We start from the raw sequence: 16,888 nt of genomic DNA, 5'->3' as shown, positions 1-16,888 counted from the left end.
GTGGGATCGGCTTTCCCAACCTTGAAAGAATTAGAAAATTAAGAAATCTCTAAGGCATTCATACCATGCTCTTGGGCTTGCTTAAGTCCATAGAGCGCCTTAGAGAGCTTACACACATAGTCGGGGTACCTGTCATCCTCAAAGCCAGGGGGTTGTTCCACATACACCTCCTCCTTGATTGGCCCGTTGAGGAAAGCGCTCTTCACATCCATTTGAAACAACCTGAAAGAGTGGTGAGCAGCATAGGCTAATAATATTCGAATAGACTCTAGCCTAGCCACAGGAGCAAAAGTCTCCTCGAAATCCAAACCTGCGACTTGGGCATAACCTTTTGCCACAAGTCGAGCCTTGTTTCTTATCACCACCCTGTGCTCATCTTGCTTGTTGCGGAACACCCACTTGGTTCCCACAACATTTTGCTTGGGACGTGGCACCAGGCTCCAAACTTCGTTCCTCTTGAAGTTGTTGAGCTCTTCCTGCATGGCCAACACCCAGTCCGGATCTTGCAAGGCCTCTTCTACCCTGAAAGGCTCAATAGAAGAGACAAACGAGTAATGCTCACAAAAAATAGCTAAACGCGAGTGAGTTGTTACTCCCTTGCTTATGTCACCCATAATCTGATCGACGGGGTGATTTCTTTGGATCGTCGCTCGGACTTGAGTTGGAGGGGCCAGTGGTGCTTCTTCCTCCATAACTTGTTCTTCTTGTGCTCCCCCTTGATCACGCGCCTCTTCTTGAGGAACCTTTCCATCATCTTGAGTTGGGGGATGCACCATTATTGAGGAAGAAGGTTGATCTTGCTCTTGTTGTTCCTGTGGTCACACATCTCCAATCGCCATGGTGCGTATTGCGGCCGTTGGAACATCGTCTTCATCTATGTCATCAAGATCAACTTGCTCTCTTGGAGAGCCATTAGTATCATCAAATACAACGTCGCTAGAGATTTCAACCAAACCCGATGATTTGTTGAATACCATGTACGCCTTTCTATTTGAGTCATATCCTAGTAAAAACCCTTCTACGGCTTTGGGAGCAAATTTAGAACGTCTACCTTTCTTCACCAAAATGTATCATTTGCTCCCAAATACACAAAAGTAAGAGACATTGGGTTTGTTACTGGTAAGGAGTTCGTAGGAGGTGATAGTCGCCTAGAGGGGGGGTGAATAGGGCGAAATTGAAATTTACAAATATAAACACAACTACAAGCCGGGTTAGCGTTAGAAATAAAATCGAGTCCGCGAGAGAGGGCGCAAAACAAATCGCAAGCAAATGAAGAGTGTGACACGTGGATTTGTTTTACCGAGGTTCGGTTCTCGCAAACCTACTCCCCGTTGAGGAGGCCACAAAGGCCGGGTCTCTTTCAACCCTTCCCTCTCTCAAACGGTCCCTTGGACCGAGTGAGCTTCTATTCTCAAATCAAAGCCGGGAACAAAACTTCCCCGCAAGGGCCACCACACAATTGGTGCCTCTTGCCTTGATTACAATGGAGTTTTGATCACAAGAACAAGTGAGAAAGAATCAAGAAAGAAGAAAGCAATCCAAGCGCAAGAGCTCGAAAGAACACAAGCAAATCACTCTCTCTAGTCACTATGGCGTTGTGTGGAATTTGGAGAGGATTTGATCTCTTTGGTGTGTCTAGAATTGAATGCTAGAGCTCTTGTAGTAGTTGGGAAGTGAAAAACTTGGATGCAATGAATGGTGGGGTGGTTGGGTTATTTATAGCCCCAACCACCAAAAGTGGCCGTTGGGAAGCTATCTGTTCGATGGCGCACCGGACAGTCCGGTGCACACCGGACATGTCCGGTGCCCCCGCCACGTCATCACTGCCGTTGGATTCTGACCGTTGGAGCTTCTGACTTGTGGGCCCGCCTGGATGTCCGGTGCACACCGGACATGCACTGTTCCTTGTCCGGTGCGCCAGTATGGGCGCGCCTGACTTCTACGCGCGCAGAGCGCGCATTAATTGCACCGCAGGTAGCCATTGGCGCCGAATAGTCGTTGCTCCGGAGTTGCACCGGACAGTCCGGTGCACACCGGACATGTCCGGTGAATTATAGCGGACTAGCCGTTGGAGATTCCCGAAGCTGGCGAGTTCCTGAGGCCGCTTCTCCTTGGCGCACCGGACACTGTCTGGTGTACACCGGACAGTCCGGTGATTTATAGCGGAGTCGCCTCAGAAATTCCCGAAGGTGGCAAGTTCGAGTTGGAGTCCTCTGGTGCACCGGACACTGTCCGGTGGTGCACCGGACACTGTCCGGTGGCACACCGGACAGTCCGGTGCGCCAGACCAGAGGTGCCTTCGGTTGGCCCTTTGCTCTTTTGTTGAACCCAACTTTTGATCTTTTTATTGGCCGAGTGTGAACCTTTTACACCTGTATAATCTATACACTTGGGCAAACTAGTTAGTCCAATTATTTGTGTTGGGCAATTCAACCACCAAAATTATTTAGGAACTAGGTGTAAGCCTAATTCCCTTTCAATCTCCCCCTTTTTGGTGATTGATGCCAACACAAACCAAAGCAAGTATAGAAGTGCATAATTGAACTAGTTTGTATGATGTAAGTGTAAAGGTTGCTTGGAATTGAGCCAATATAGATACTTACAAGATATGCATGGATTGTTTCTTTCATTTTTAACATTTTGGACCACGCTTGCACCACATGTTTTGTTTTTTGCAAATTCTTTTGTAAATCTTTTTCAAAGTTCTTTTGCAAATAGTCAAAGGTAAATGAATAAGATTTTGCAAAGCATTTTCAAGATTTGAAATTTTCTCCCCCTGTTTCAAATGCTTCTCCTTTGACTAGACAAAACTCCCCCTAAATGAGATCCTCCTCTTAGTGTTCAAGAGGGTTTTGATATATCATTTTTGAAATACTACTTCCTCCCCCTTTTGAACACAATAGGAAACCAATTGATAATATTCTTGGAAACACGAAGTTTTTGAAATTGGTGGTGGTGTGGTCCTTTTGCTTTGGGCTCTTTCTCTCTCCCCCTTTGGCATGAATCGCCAAAAACGGAATCATTAGAGCCCTCGAAGTGCTTTCTTCCCCTTTGGTCATAAATGAATGAGTTAAGATTATACCAAAGACGAAATCCGGTCCTTTTTGCTTTGGGCTCTTACTCTCTCCCCAAAGACGAAGTCCTTTTCTTTGATGCTTATGCTTTTTCTCCTCCAAGAATGGAGAGTGACTTGGAGCGTCGGCGAAGGTTGAGTTACGGAGTGGAAGCCTTTGTCTTTGCCGAAGACTCCAATTCCCTTTCAATACACCTATGACTTGGTTTGAAATAGACTTGAAGACACATTAGTCATAGCACATGAAGGGATATGATCAAAGGTATATAAATGAGCTTATGTGTGCAAGTTAGCAAAAGAAATTGCGCGAATCAAGAATATTGAGCTCATGCCTAAGTTTGTTAAAAGATTGCTCATCAAGAGGCTTGGTAAAGATATCGGCTAATTGGTCTTTAGTATTAATGTACGAAATCTCGATATCTCCCTTTTGTTGGTGATCCCTAAGAAAATGATACCGAATGGCTATGTGTTTAGTGCGACTATGCTCGACGGGATTATCCGCCATCTTGATTGCACTCTCATTATCACATAGCAAAGGGACTTTGGTTAATTTGTAACCGTAGTCCCGCAGGGTTTGCCTCATCCAAAGCAATTGCGCGCAACAATGGCCTGCGGCAATATACTCGGCTTCGGCGGTGGAAAGAGCGACCGAATTTTGCTTCTTTGAAGCCCAAGACACCAAGGATCTTCCCAAGAACTGGCAAGTCCCCGATGTGCTCTTCCTATTGATTTTGCACCCCGCCCAATCGGCATCCGAATAACCAATCAAATCAAATGTGGATCCCCTAGGATACCAAAGCCCAAACTTAGGAGTATAAGCCAAATATCTCAAGATTCGTTTTACGGCCGTAAGGTGAGCTTCCTTAGGGTTGGCTTGGAATCTTGCACACATGCATACGGAAAGCATAATATCCGGTCGTGATGCACATAAATAGAGTAAAGAGCCTATCATCGACCGATATACCTTTTGATCCACGGACTTACCTCCCGTGTCGAGGTCGAGATGTCCATTAGTTCCCATGGGTGTCTTGATGGGCTTGGCATCCTTCATCCCAAACTTGTTTAGAATGTCTTGAGTATACTTGGTTTGGCTGATGAAGGTGCCCTCTTGGAGTTGCTTTACTTGAAATCCTAGAAAATACTTCAACTCCCCCATCATAGACATCTCGAATTTTTGTGTCATGATCCTACTAAACTCTTCACATGTAGACTCGTTAGTGGACCCAAATATAATATCATCAACATAAATTTGGCACACAAACAAGTCATTTTCAAGAGTTTTAGTAAAGAGTGTAGGATCGGCCTTTCCGACTTTGAAGCCATTAGCAATAAGGAAATCCCTAAGGCATTCATACCATGCTCTTGGGGCTTGCTTGAGCCCATAAAGTGCCTTAGAGAGCTTATAGACATAGTTAGGGTACTCACTATCTTCAAAGCCGGGAGGTTGCTCAACATAGACCTCTTCCTTGATTGGTCCATTGAGGAAGGCACTCTTCACGTCCATTTGATAAAGCTTAAAGCCATGGTAAGTAGCATAGGCTAATAATATGTGAATTGACTCAAGCCTAGCTACGGGTGCATAGGTTTCATCGAAATCCAAACCTTCGACTTGGGAGTATCCCTTGGCCACAAGTCGAGCTTTGTTCCTTGTCACCACACCATGCTCGTCTTGCTTGTTGCGGAAGACCCATTTGGTTCCTACAACATTTTGGTTAGGACGTGGAACTAAATGCCATACCTCATTTCTAGTGAAGTTGTTGAGCTCCTCTTGCATCGCCACCACCCAATCTGAATCTTGTAGTGCTTCCTCTACCCTGTGTGGCTCAATAGAGGAAACAAACGAGTAATGTTCACAAAAATGTGCAACACGAGATCTAGTGGTTACCCCCTTATGGATGTCGCCGAGGATGGTATCGACGGGGTGATCTCGTTGGATTGCTTGGTGGACTCTTGGGTGTGGCGGCCTTTGCTCTTCATCCTCCTTGTCTTCATCATTTGCATCTCCCCCTTGATCTTTGCCGTCATCTTGAGGTGGCTCATTTGATTGATCTTCTTCTTCATCAACTTGAGCCTCTTCCTTATTTTGAGTTGGTGGAGATGCTTGCATGGAGGAGGACGGTTGATCTTGTGCATTTGGAGACTCTTCGGATTCCTTAGGACACACATCCCCAATGGATATGTTCCTTAGCGCGATGCACGGAGCCTCTTCAATACCTGTCTCATCAAGATCAACTTGCTCTACTTGAGAGCCGTTAGTCTCATCAAACACAACGTCACAAGAAACTTCAACTTGTCCAGTGGACTTGTTAAAGACTCTATATGCCCTTGTGTTTGAATCATATCCTAGTAAAAAGCCTTCTACCGTTTTAGGAGCAAATTTAGATTTTCTACCTCTTTTAATAAGAATAAAGCATTTGCTACCAAAAACCCTAAAATATGAAATATTCGGCTTTTTACCGGTGGGGAGTTCGTATGATGTCTTCTTGAGGATTCGGTGTAGATATAACCGGTTGATGGCGTAGCAAGCGGTGTTGACTGCCTCGGCCCAAAACCGATCCGGTGTCTTGTACTCATCAAGCATGGTTCTTGCCATGTCTAATAGAGTTCGATTCTTCCTCTCCACTACACCATTTTGTTGTGGCGTGTAGGGAGAAGAGAACTCATGCTTGATGCCCTCCTCCTCAAGGAAGCCTTCAATTTGAGAGTTTTTGAACTCCGTCCCGTTGTCGCTTCTTATTTTCTTGATCCTTAAGCCGAACTCATTTTGAGCCCGTCTCAAGAATCCCTTTAAGGTCTCTTGGGTTTGAGATTTTCCTGTAGAAAGAATACCCAAGTGAAGCGAGAATAATCATCCACTATTACAAGACAATACTTACTCCCGCCGATGCTTTTGTAAGCAATCGGGCCGAATAGATCCATGTGGAGTAGCTCAAGCGGCCTATCGGTCGTCATGATGTTCTTGTGTGGATGGTGGGCTCCAACCTGCTTTCCTGCCTGACATGCGCTACAAATACTGTCTTTCTCAAAATGAACATTTGTTAATCCTAAAATGTGTTCTCCCTTTAGAAGCTTGTGAAGATTCTTCATCCCAACATGGGCTAGTCGGCAGTGCCAGAGCCAACCCATGTTAGTCTTAGCAATTAAGCAAGTGTCGAGTTCAGCTCTATCAAAATCTACCAAGTATAGCTGACCCTCTAACACTCCCTTAAATGCTATTGAATCATTACTTCTTCTAAAGACAGTGACACCTACATCAGTGAAAAGACAGTTGTAGCCCATTTTGCATAATTGAGATACAGAAAGCAAATTGTAATCTAAAGAATCTACAAGAAAAACATTGGAAATAGAATGGTCAGGAGATATAGCAATTTTACCAAGACCTTTGACCAAACCTTGATTTCCATCCCCGAATGTGATAGCTCGTTGGGGATCTTTGTTTTTCTCATAGGAGGAGAACATCCTTTTCTCCCCTGTCATGTGGTTTGTGCACCCGCTGTCGAGTATCCAACTTGTGCCCCCGGATGCATAAACCTACAAAACAAGTTTAGTTCTTGACTTTAGGTACCCAAATGGTTTTGGGTCCTTTGGCATTAGACACAAGAACTTTGGGTACCCAAACACAAGTCTTGGAGCCCTTGTGCTTGCCCCCAACATATTTGGCAACTATCTTGCCGGATTTGTTAGTCAACACATAAGATGCATCAAAAGTCTTAAATGAAATGCTATGTTCATTTGATGCATTAGGAATTTTATTCTTAGGCAACTTAGCACGGGTTAGTTGCCTAGAGCTAGATGTCTCACCCTTATACATAAAAGCATGATTAGGGCCAGAGTGAGACTTCCTAGAATGAATTTTCCTAATTTTATCCTCGGGATAACCGACAGGGTATAAAATGTAACCCTCGTTATCCTGAGGCATGGGAGCCTTGCCCTTAACAAAGTTGGACAATCTTTTAGGAGGGGCACTAAGTTTGATATTGTCTCCCCTTTGGAAGCCAATGCCATCCTTGATGCCAGGGCGTCTCCCATTATAGAGCATACTTCTAGCAAATTTAAATTTTTCATTCTCTAAGTTATGCTCGGCAATTTTAGCATCTAATTTTGCTATATGATCATTTTGTTGTTTAATTAAAGCCATATGATCATGAATAGCATCAATGTTAACATCTCTACATCTAGAACAAATAGAAACATGCTCAACACTAGATGTAGAGGGTTTGCATGAATTAAGTTCTACGATCTTAGCACGCAAGATATCATTATTATCTCTAAGATCGGAAATTGTAACATTGCAAACATCTAGTTCTTTAGCCTTAGCAGTTAAATTTTCATTTTCTAATCTAAGACTAGCAAGAGAAATGTTCAATTCTTCAATCCTAGCAAGCAAATCATCATTATTATCTCTAGGGTTGGGAATTGAAACATTGCAAACATGAGAATCAACCTTAGCTAACAAATTAGCATTTTCATTTCTAAGGTTGTCTATTGTTTCATGGCAAGTGCTTAGCTCACTAGATAATTTTTGACATTTCTCAATTTCTAGAGCATAAGTATTTTTAACCTTAACATGCTTTTTATTTTCCTTGATTAGGAAGTCCTATTGGGAGTCCAAGAGATCATCCTTCTCATGGATGGCACTAATCAATTCATTAAGTTTTTCTTTTTGTTGCATGTTGAGGTTGGCAAAAAGAGAGCGCAAATTATCTTCCTCATCACTAGCATTATCATCACTAGAGGATTCATATCTAGTGGAGGATTTAGATTTAACCTTCTTTTTGTCGTCCTTTGCCATGAGACACTTGTGACCGACGTTGGGGAAGAGGAGTCCCTTGGTGACGGCGATGTTGGCGGCATCCTCGTCGTCGGAGGAGTCGCTAGAGCTTTCGTCGGAGTCCCACTCGCGACAAACATGGGCATCGCCGCCCTTCTTCTTGTAGTACCTCTTCTTCTCCTTTCTTTTCCCCTTCTTGTCGTCGCCTCGGTCACTGTCACTAGATATAGGACATTTAGCAATAAAATGACTGGGCTTACCACACTTGTAGCAAACCTTCTTGGAGTGGGACTTGTAGTCTTTCCCTCTCCTTTGCTTGAGGATTTGGCGGAAGCTCTTGATGACGAGCGCCATTTCCTCATTGTCGAGCTTGGAGGCGTCTATTGGTTGTCGACTCGTAGATTCCTCCTTCTTTTCCTCCGTCGCCTTGAATGCGACGGGTTGAGCTTCGGATGTGGAGGGATCATCAAGCTCGTTGATCTTCCTTGAGCCTTCGATCATGCACTCAAAAATTACAAAATTCCCGATAACTTCCTCGGGGGTCATTTTAGTATATCTAGGATTACCACGAATTAATTGAACTTGAGTGGGGTTAAGGAAAATAAGAGATCTTAGAATAACCTTAACCACCTCGTGGTCATCCCACTTTTTGCTCCCGAGGTTGCGCACTTGGTTCACCAAGGTCTTGAGCCGGTTGTACATGTGTTGTGGCTCTTCCCCTTTGCGAAGCCGGAACCGACCGAGCTCCCCCTCGATCGTTTCCCGCTTGGTGATCTTTGTGAGCTCATCTCCCTCGTGCGCGGTTTTGAGCACATCCCAAACCTACTTGGCGCTCTTCAACCCTTGCACTTTGTTATACTCCTCTCTACTTAAAGAGGCGAGGAGTATCGTCGTTGCTTGAGAGTTGAAGTGCTCGATTTGGGCCACCTCATCCTCATCATAGTCTTTATCCCCTACGGATGGTACCTGTGCACCAAACTCAACAACATCCCATATACTTTTGTGGAGTGAGGTTAGATGAAATCGCATTAAATCACTCCACCTAGCATAATCTTCACCATCAAAAGTTGGTGGTTTGCCTAATGGGACGGAAAGTAAAGGTGCATGTTTAGAAATGTGAGGGTAGTGTAGGGGGATCTTACTAAACTTCTTACGCCCTTGGCGTTTAGAAGTTATGGAGGGCGCATCGGAGCCGAAAGTCGATGTTGATGAAGTGTCGGTCTCGTAGTAGACCACTTTCCTCATCCTCTTTTGCTTGTCCCCACTCCGATGCGGCTTGTGGGAAGAAGATTTTTCCTTCTTCTCTTTGTGGTGAGAAGAAGATTTCTTCTCCTTCCCTTTGTTGGAGGAGCTCTTCTTCTTCTCTCTCCTCTTGGTGCGGGACTCTTCCGACGAAGTGCTCCCGTGGCTTGTAGTGGGCTTTTCGTCGGTCTCCATCTCCTTCTTGGCGTGATCTCCCGACATCACTTCTAGCGGTTAGGCTCTAATGAAGCACCGGGCTCTGATACCAATTGATAGTCGCCTAGAGGGGGGGTGAATAGGGCGAAACTGAAATTTACAAATATAAACACAACTACAAGCCGGGTTAGCGTTAGAAATAAAATCGAGTCCGCGAGAGAGGGCGCAAAACAAATCGCAAGCAAATGAAGAGTGTGACACGTGGATTTGTTTTACCGAGGTTCGGTTCTCGCAAACCTACTCCCCGTTGAGGAGGCCACAAAGGCCGGGTCTCTTTCAACCCTTCCCTCTCTCAAACGGTCCCTTGGACCGAGTGAGCTTCTCTTCTCAAATAAAAGCCGGGAACAAAACTTCCCCGCAAGGGCCACCACACAATTGGTGCCGCTTGCCTTGATTACAATGGAGTTTTGATCACAAGAACAAGTGAGAAAGAATCAAGAAAGAAGAAAGCAATCCAAGCGCAAGAGCTCGAAAGAACACAAGCAAATCACTCTCTCTAGTCACTATGGCGTTGTGTGGAATTTGGAGAGGATTTGATCTCTTTGGTGTGTCTAGAATTGAATGCTAGAGCTCTTGTAGTAGTTGGGAAGTGAAAAACTTGGATGCAATGAATGGTGGGGTGGTTGGGTTATTTATAGCCCCAACCACCAAAAGTGGCCGTTGGGAAGCTGTCTGTTCGATGGCGCACCGGACAGTCCGGTGCACACCGGACATGTCCGGTGCCCCCGCCACGTCATCACTGTCGTTGGATTCTGACCGTTGGAGCTTCTGACTTGTGGGCCCGCCTGGATGTCCGGTGCACACCGGACATGCACTGTTCCTTGTCCGGTGCGCCAGTATGGGCGCGCCTGACTTCTGCGCGCGCAGAGCGCGCATTAATTGCGCCGCAGGTAGCCGTTGGCGCCGAATAGCCGTTGCTCCGGAGTTGCACCGGACAGTCCGGTGCACACCGGACATGTCCGGTGAATTATAGCGGACTAGCCGTTGGAGATTCCCGAAGCTGGCGAGTTCCTGAGGCCGCTTCTCCTTGGCGCACCGGACACTGTCCGGTGTACACCGGACAGTCCGGTGATTTATAGCGGAGTCGCCTCAGAAATTCCCGAAGGTGGCAAGTTCGAGTTGGAGTCCTCTGGTGCACCGGACACTGTCCGGTGGTGCACCGGACACTGTCCGGTGTTACACCGGACAGTCCGGTGCGCCAGACCAGAGGTGCCTTCGGTTGGCCCTTTGCTCTTTTGTTGAACCCAACTTTTGATCTTTTTATTGGCTGAGTGTGAACCTTTTACACCTGTATAATCTATACACTTGGGCAAACTAGTTAGTCCAATTATTTGTGTTGGGCAATTCAACCACCAAAATTATTTAGGAACTAGGTGTAAGCCTAATTCCCTTTCAGGAGGTCTTCTTGAGGAGACGATGCAGATATAGCCGGTTTATGGCGTGGCAGGCTGTGTTCACAGCTTCTGACCAAAACCGCACAGGTGTCTTGAACTCTCCAAGCATCGTCCTCGCCATGTCGATAAGCATCATATTCTTCCTCTCTACCACACCATTTTGCTGTCGTGTGTAGGGTGCAGAGAACTCATGCTTGACGCCTTCCTCCTCAAGATACTCCTCCACTTGAAGATTTTTGAACTCGGACCCGTTGTCGCTTCTTATCTTTTTCACCTTGAGCTCAAATTCGTTTTGAGCCCTCCTTAGAAAGCGCTTTAGGGTCCCTTGGGTTTCTGATTTATCCTGCAAAAAGAATACCCAAGTGAAGCGGGAAAAATCATCAACAATTACTAAACCATACTTACTTCCCCCGATGCTGAGGTAGGCGACGGGTCCAAAAAGATCCATATGAAGAAGCTCCAGTGGTCTTGATGTTGTCATCACATTCTTGCTGTGATGAGTGCTTCCCACCTGTTTTCCTGCCTGACAAGCTGCACAAGGTCTATCTTTCTCGAAGCAGACATTGGTTAGTCCTAACACATGTTCTCCCTTTAGAAGTTTATGAAGGTTCTTCATCCCAACATGTGCTAGACGGTGATGCCACAGCCAGCCCATGCTAGTCTTAGCTATTAAGCATGCATCTAGATCGACCTCCTCTTTCAAAAAATCAACTAAGTAGAGTTTGCCGTCTAATACACCCTTAAACGCTAATGAACCATCACTCCTTCTAAAGACAGAAACATCAACATTTGTAAACAAACAATTGTAGCCCATGTGGCACAATTGACTTACAGACAGGAGATTGTAACCTAATGACTCTACTAAAAATACATTTGAAATAGAGTGCTCGCTTGTGATGGCTATCTTTCCCAAACCTTTGACCTTGCCTTGGTTACCATCCCCAAAAATGATCGAATCCTGGGAATCCTTATTCTTGACGTAGGAGGTGAATATCTTCTTCTCCCCCGTCATGTGGTTTGTGCATCCGTTGTCGATAATCCAGCTTGAGCCCTCGGATGCATAAACCTGCAAGGTAATTTACACTTGGGTTTTAGGTACCCAACTCTTGTTGGGTCCTACAAGGTTAGTCACAATAGCCTTTGGAACCCAAATACAAGTCTTGTCTCCCTTGAATTTGGATCCCAACTTTCTAGCAACTACTTTTTCATTCTTACATAAGAGCGCAAATGAAGTATTGCAAGCATAGTAAATGGTAGAAGGTTCATTACATACTCTCCTAGGCACATGATGCACAACATTACTTTTCCTAGGCCTACTTCTACCATGCACAAAAGTAGAGCTAGAGGCAATCATAGCATGTGAATCAAAAGCATCATGATTATAACTCCTATTATAATTGAAATGACTAGCAACTTTCCTATTATAAATGAAAGCATGATTCTTTCGAAAACTACTAGCCATAGGGGCCTTCCCTTTCTCTTTGTTGGGAATGGGAGTCCTTTGGCTTGTTAAGTTCTTGGCTTCCTTTCGAAAACCAAGCCCATCCTTAATTGAGGGGTGTCTACCAATATTGTAGGCATCCCTAGCAAATTTTAGTTTATCAAAGTCAATTTTGCAAGTCTTAAGTTGAGCATTAAGACTTGCCACCTCATCATTTAATTTAGCAATAGACGCAAGATGTTCATCACAAGCATCAATATCAAAATCCTTGCATCTATTGCAAATTGCAATATGCTCTACACATGAACTAGATAGCATTTCATTTCTTTTAATTTCTAGAGCAAGAGATTTTTGACCACTAATAAACTTATCATGCTCTTCATACAAAATATCCTCTTGCTTTTCTAAAAGTCTATCCTTTTCATTTAAAGCATCAATTAGTTCATTAATCTTTTCTACCTTAGCTCAATCTAAACCTTTGAATAAGCTAGAGTAATCTACTTCATCATCACTAAAATCATCATCACTAGAAGTAGTATACTTAGAGGTATCTCGAACGCTTACCTTCTTATCCTTGGCCATGAGGCAAGTGTGGCATTCGTTGGGGAAGAGCGAAGACTTGTTGAAGGCCGAGGCTGCCGGTCCTTCATTGTCGGAGTCGGATGAAGAGCAGTCTGAATCCCATTCTTTGCCAAGGTGCGCCTCGCCCTTCGCCTTCTTGTAAACCTTCTTCTTCTCCCTCTTCCCATACTTTTCTTATTCCTGGTTGTCAGCGTTTCGACCCCGGGGGGTCCCTGGACCGACGAGTAAATTGTCGCCGCGTGCCCCAGCTCAGATGGGTTGGCGCGAGACGGAGCGCGAAGGGGGGAAACTAGAGGGAGACAGGCGTAAAGGGGAAACCCACGACCTTCATGTTGTCCCGCGCCCAGGTCGGGTGCGCTTGCAGTAGGGGGTTACAAGCGTCCGCGTGGGAGGGAGCGAGAGGCCTGCACGCGCCATCCCGTCCTCCCCGCGCGACCAACCCTCCGTACGAGTGCCCTGGGCCTTCCTTTTATAGGCGTAAGGAGAGGGCCCAGGTGTACAATGGGAGGTGTAGCAGTGTGCTAACGTATCTAGCAGAGAGGAGCTAGCGCCCTAAGTACATGCCGTCGTGGCAGCCGGAGAGGTTTTGGCACCCTGTTCATGAGATGTCGTGGCCGTCGGAGGAGCGCTGGAGCCTGGCGGAAGGACAACTGTCGGGGCTGTCGAGTCCTTGCTGACGTCTCCTTGCTTTCGTAAGGGGTCGAGAGTCGTCGTCGTCATGGAGCACGCGAGGTGCCATCATTACTTGTTTACCGGGGCGAGCCAGATGGGACGTCGGTCTTGTTCCCCGTAGCCTGAGCTAGCTAGGGGTAGGGTAATGATGGCCCCCTGTGACGTGGTCGGTCCGAGCCCTGGGTCGGGCGAGGCGGAGGCTCCTCCGAGGTCGAGGTCGAGTCTGTCTTCCGTGGTCGAGGTCGAGTCCGAGCCCCGGGTCGAGCGAGGCGGAGACCGTCGGCTGAGGCCAGGGCTGAGTCCGAGCCCTGGGGTCGGACTAGGCGGAGTTTGTCGTCTTCCGGAGCCGAGGCCGAGTCCGAGCCCTGGGGTCGGGCGAGGCGGAGTTCGTCGTCTTCCGGGGCCGAGGCCGAGTCCGAGCCCTAGGGTCGGGCGAGGCGGAGTTCGTCGTCTTCTGGGGCCGAGGCCGAGGCCGAGTCCGAGCCCTAGGGTCGGGCGAGGCGGAGTTCGTCGTCTTCCGGGGCTGAGGTCGAGTCCGAGCCCTGGGGTCGGGCGAGGCGGAGCTTCCTATGGCGCCCGAGGCCGGACTTGGCTGCTGTCAGCCTCACTCTGTCGAGTGGCACAGCAGTCGGAGCGACGCAAGCGGCGCTGTCCTCTTGTCAGGCTGGTCAGTGGAGCGGCGAAGTGACTGCGGTCACTTCGGCTCTGTCGACTGAGGGACGCGCGTCAGGATAAGGTGTCAGGCCATCCTTGCATTAAATGCTTCTGCGATACGGTCGGTTGGTGTGGCGATCCGGCCAAGGTTGCTTCTTGGCGAAGACTGGGCCTCGGGCGAGCCGAAGGTGTGTCCGTTGCTTGAGGGGGCCCTCGGGCGAGACGTGAATCCTCCGGGGTCGGCTGCCCTTGCCCGAGGCTGGGCTCGGGCGAGGCGAGATCATGTCCCTTGAGTGGACCGAGCTTTGACTTAATCGCACCCATCAGGCCTTTGCAGCTTTGTGCTGATGGGGGTTACCAGCTGAGATTAGGAGTCTTGGAGGTACCCCTAATTATGGTCCCCGACACTGGTCATCATCATTATCGGGGCGTTGTGCTATGAAATGACCAGTCTTACCGCATTTGAAACAGGAGCGCTTTCCCCTTGCTTTGTTCTTGTTGGGGTACTCCTTGCGTCCTTTCAATGCGGTCTTGAAGCGCTTAATGATAAGCGTCATCTCATCTTCGTTGAGGCCTGCGGCCTCCACTTGTGCCACCTTGCTTGGTAGCGTCTCCCTGTTGCTGATTGCTTTGAGGGCAATGGTTTGAGGCTCATGGACGGGTAGTGGACCGTTTAGAGCATCGTCCACATATCGAGCCTCCTTCACCATCATGCGCCCGCTCACAAACTTCCCAAGAATCTCCTCGGGCGTCATCTTGGTGTACCTGGAATTCTCACGAATAAGGTTGACAAGATGGGGGTCAATTACCGTAAAAGACCTTAGCATTAGTCGGACGACGTCGTGGTCCGTCCATCTTGTGCTTCCATAGCTTCTAATCTTGTTGACCAGGGTCTTAAGCCTGTTGTATGTTTGTGTTGGCTCCTCTCCCCTGATCATCGTGAACCTTTCCAGCTCGCCTTCCATCAACTCCATTTTGGTGATCATGGTGGCGTCGTTTCCCTCATGTGATATCTTGAGGGTATCCCAAATTTGCTTGGCGTTGTCCAAGCCGCTCACCTTGTTGTATTCATCCCTGCACAAAGATGCTAGCAAAACAGTGGTAGCTTGTGCATTCTTATGAATTTGCTCATTTATGAAAACGGGATTGTCAGTATTATAAAAATGCATTCCGTTTTCAACAATCTCCCAAATACTAGGATGGAGAGAAAATAGGTGACTACGCATTTTGTGACTCCAAAATGAGTAGTCTTGTCCATCAAAGTGTGGAGGTTTCCCAAGTGGAATTGATAGTAAATGAGCATTAGAAGTGAATGGAATATGAGAATAATCAAATGAATAATTTTGATTAACCGTTTTCTTTTTCGATGAAGAGTCGTCGTCATCGTCGTCTCTTGGTGAAGATGAAGAGGCATCACTGTCATAGTAGACAATTTTCTTGATGCACCTCTTCTTCTTCCCATCCCTCTTCTTGTGCCTTGAGCCTGAGTCGGTAGGCTTGTCGTCTCTAGGCTCATTGAGGAAGGACTCCTTCTCCTTGTCGTTGACCACCATCCCCTTTCCCTTAGGATCCATCTCTTCGGGCGATTAGTCCTTTACGTGAAGAGAACGACTCCGATACCAATTGAGAGCACCTAGAGGGGGGGTGAATGGGTGATCCTGTAAAATTCAACACTAATAGCCACAAAACTTAGTTATGAAAGTTAGAACGGCTAAGTAGCTTGAAACGAGCTCTTGTGAACACAGACAATCAAAGAGAAAGCACAGAAGAGACACTCGATTTTATCCCGTGGTTCGGCCAAGTAACACTTGCCTACTTCCACGTTGTGGCGTCCCAATGGACGAGGGTTGCACTCAACCCCTTTCAAGTGATCCAATGATCAACTTGAATACCACAGTTTTTCCTTTCTTAGTCTTTCTCCCATTTGCGAGGAATCTCCACAACTTGGAGCCTCTCGCCCTTACAATGATGATCACACAAGAAGCACAGAAGTAAGGGAGGGGAGAGCAACACACACAAGACTCAAATACATAGCACAATCACGGACACAAGTCACAACTCGAGCTCAAAACACAACGCACGAAGTTTACAACTCAAATGGAGCTCAAGTCACTATCTCAAGGAATCGAATGCGTGAAGTTGGAGTCTTGGAGTCTTAGAATGTTTCTTGTAAGCTTGGGTAGCTCCTCCATGCACCTAGGGGCCCCTTTTATAGCTCCAAGGCAGCTAGGAGCCGTTGGAGGCCAACATGGAAGGCCATCCTTGCCTTCTGTCGAGTGGTGCACTGGACAGTCCGGTGCGCCACCGGACAGTCACTGTAGACGGTCCGGTGCCAATCTCCTTCCTTTTCTGGTGCAGACGACCGTTGCAGTCCTGGGGCAGTTGGCGCACCGGACACAGTCCGGTGCACACTGGACAGTCTGGTGCACACCGGACAGTCCGGTGTCCCCTGCCGACCGTTGGCGTGGGCCACGCGTCACCCGTGGATTGCGCTGGCGACGTTGCGCTGGCGACCGTTGGCTCACCGGACAGTCCGGTGCACCACCGGACAGTCCGGTGAATTATAGTCGTACACCGCCAAATTTTCCCGAGAACGGCCTGTTCACCGGAGTCCAGCCTGGCGCACCGGACACTGTCCGGTGCACCACCGGACAGTCCGGTGTGCCAGACTGAACTGTACTTTGGCTGCACACAGCCAAGTCTCTTGCAATTCTTTTCTTTTCTTCTTTTCTCTGTTTCTAACACTAAGACAATTTCATTAGCATTCAAAAATAAATGTACTAAGTCTAGAAACATACCTTCTCTTTGTTTTTCACTTCTCTCTTCATTTAGCACATAAGAAC

Source organism: Zea mays, chromosome 6 (genome assembly GCF_902167145.1).
Source record: "Zea mays cultivar B73 chromosome 6, Zm-B73-REFERENCE-NAM-5.0, whole genome shotgun sequence".
Lineage (NCBI taxonomy): Eukaryota > Viridiplantae > Streptophyta > Magnoliopsida > Poales > Poaceae > Zea > Zea mays.
The sequence above is the reverse complement of the archived record's forward strand: the minus strand, read 5'-3'. Positions refer to the sequence as shown.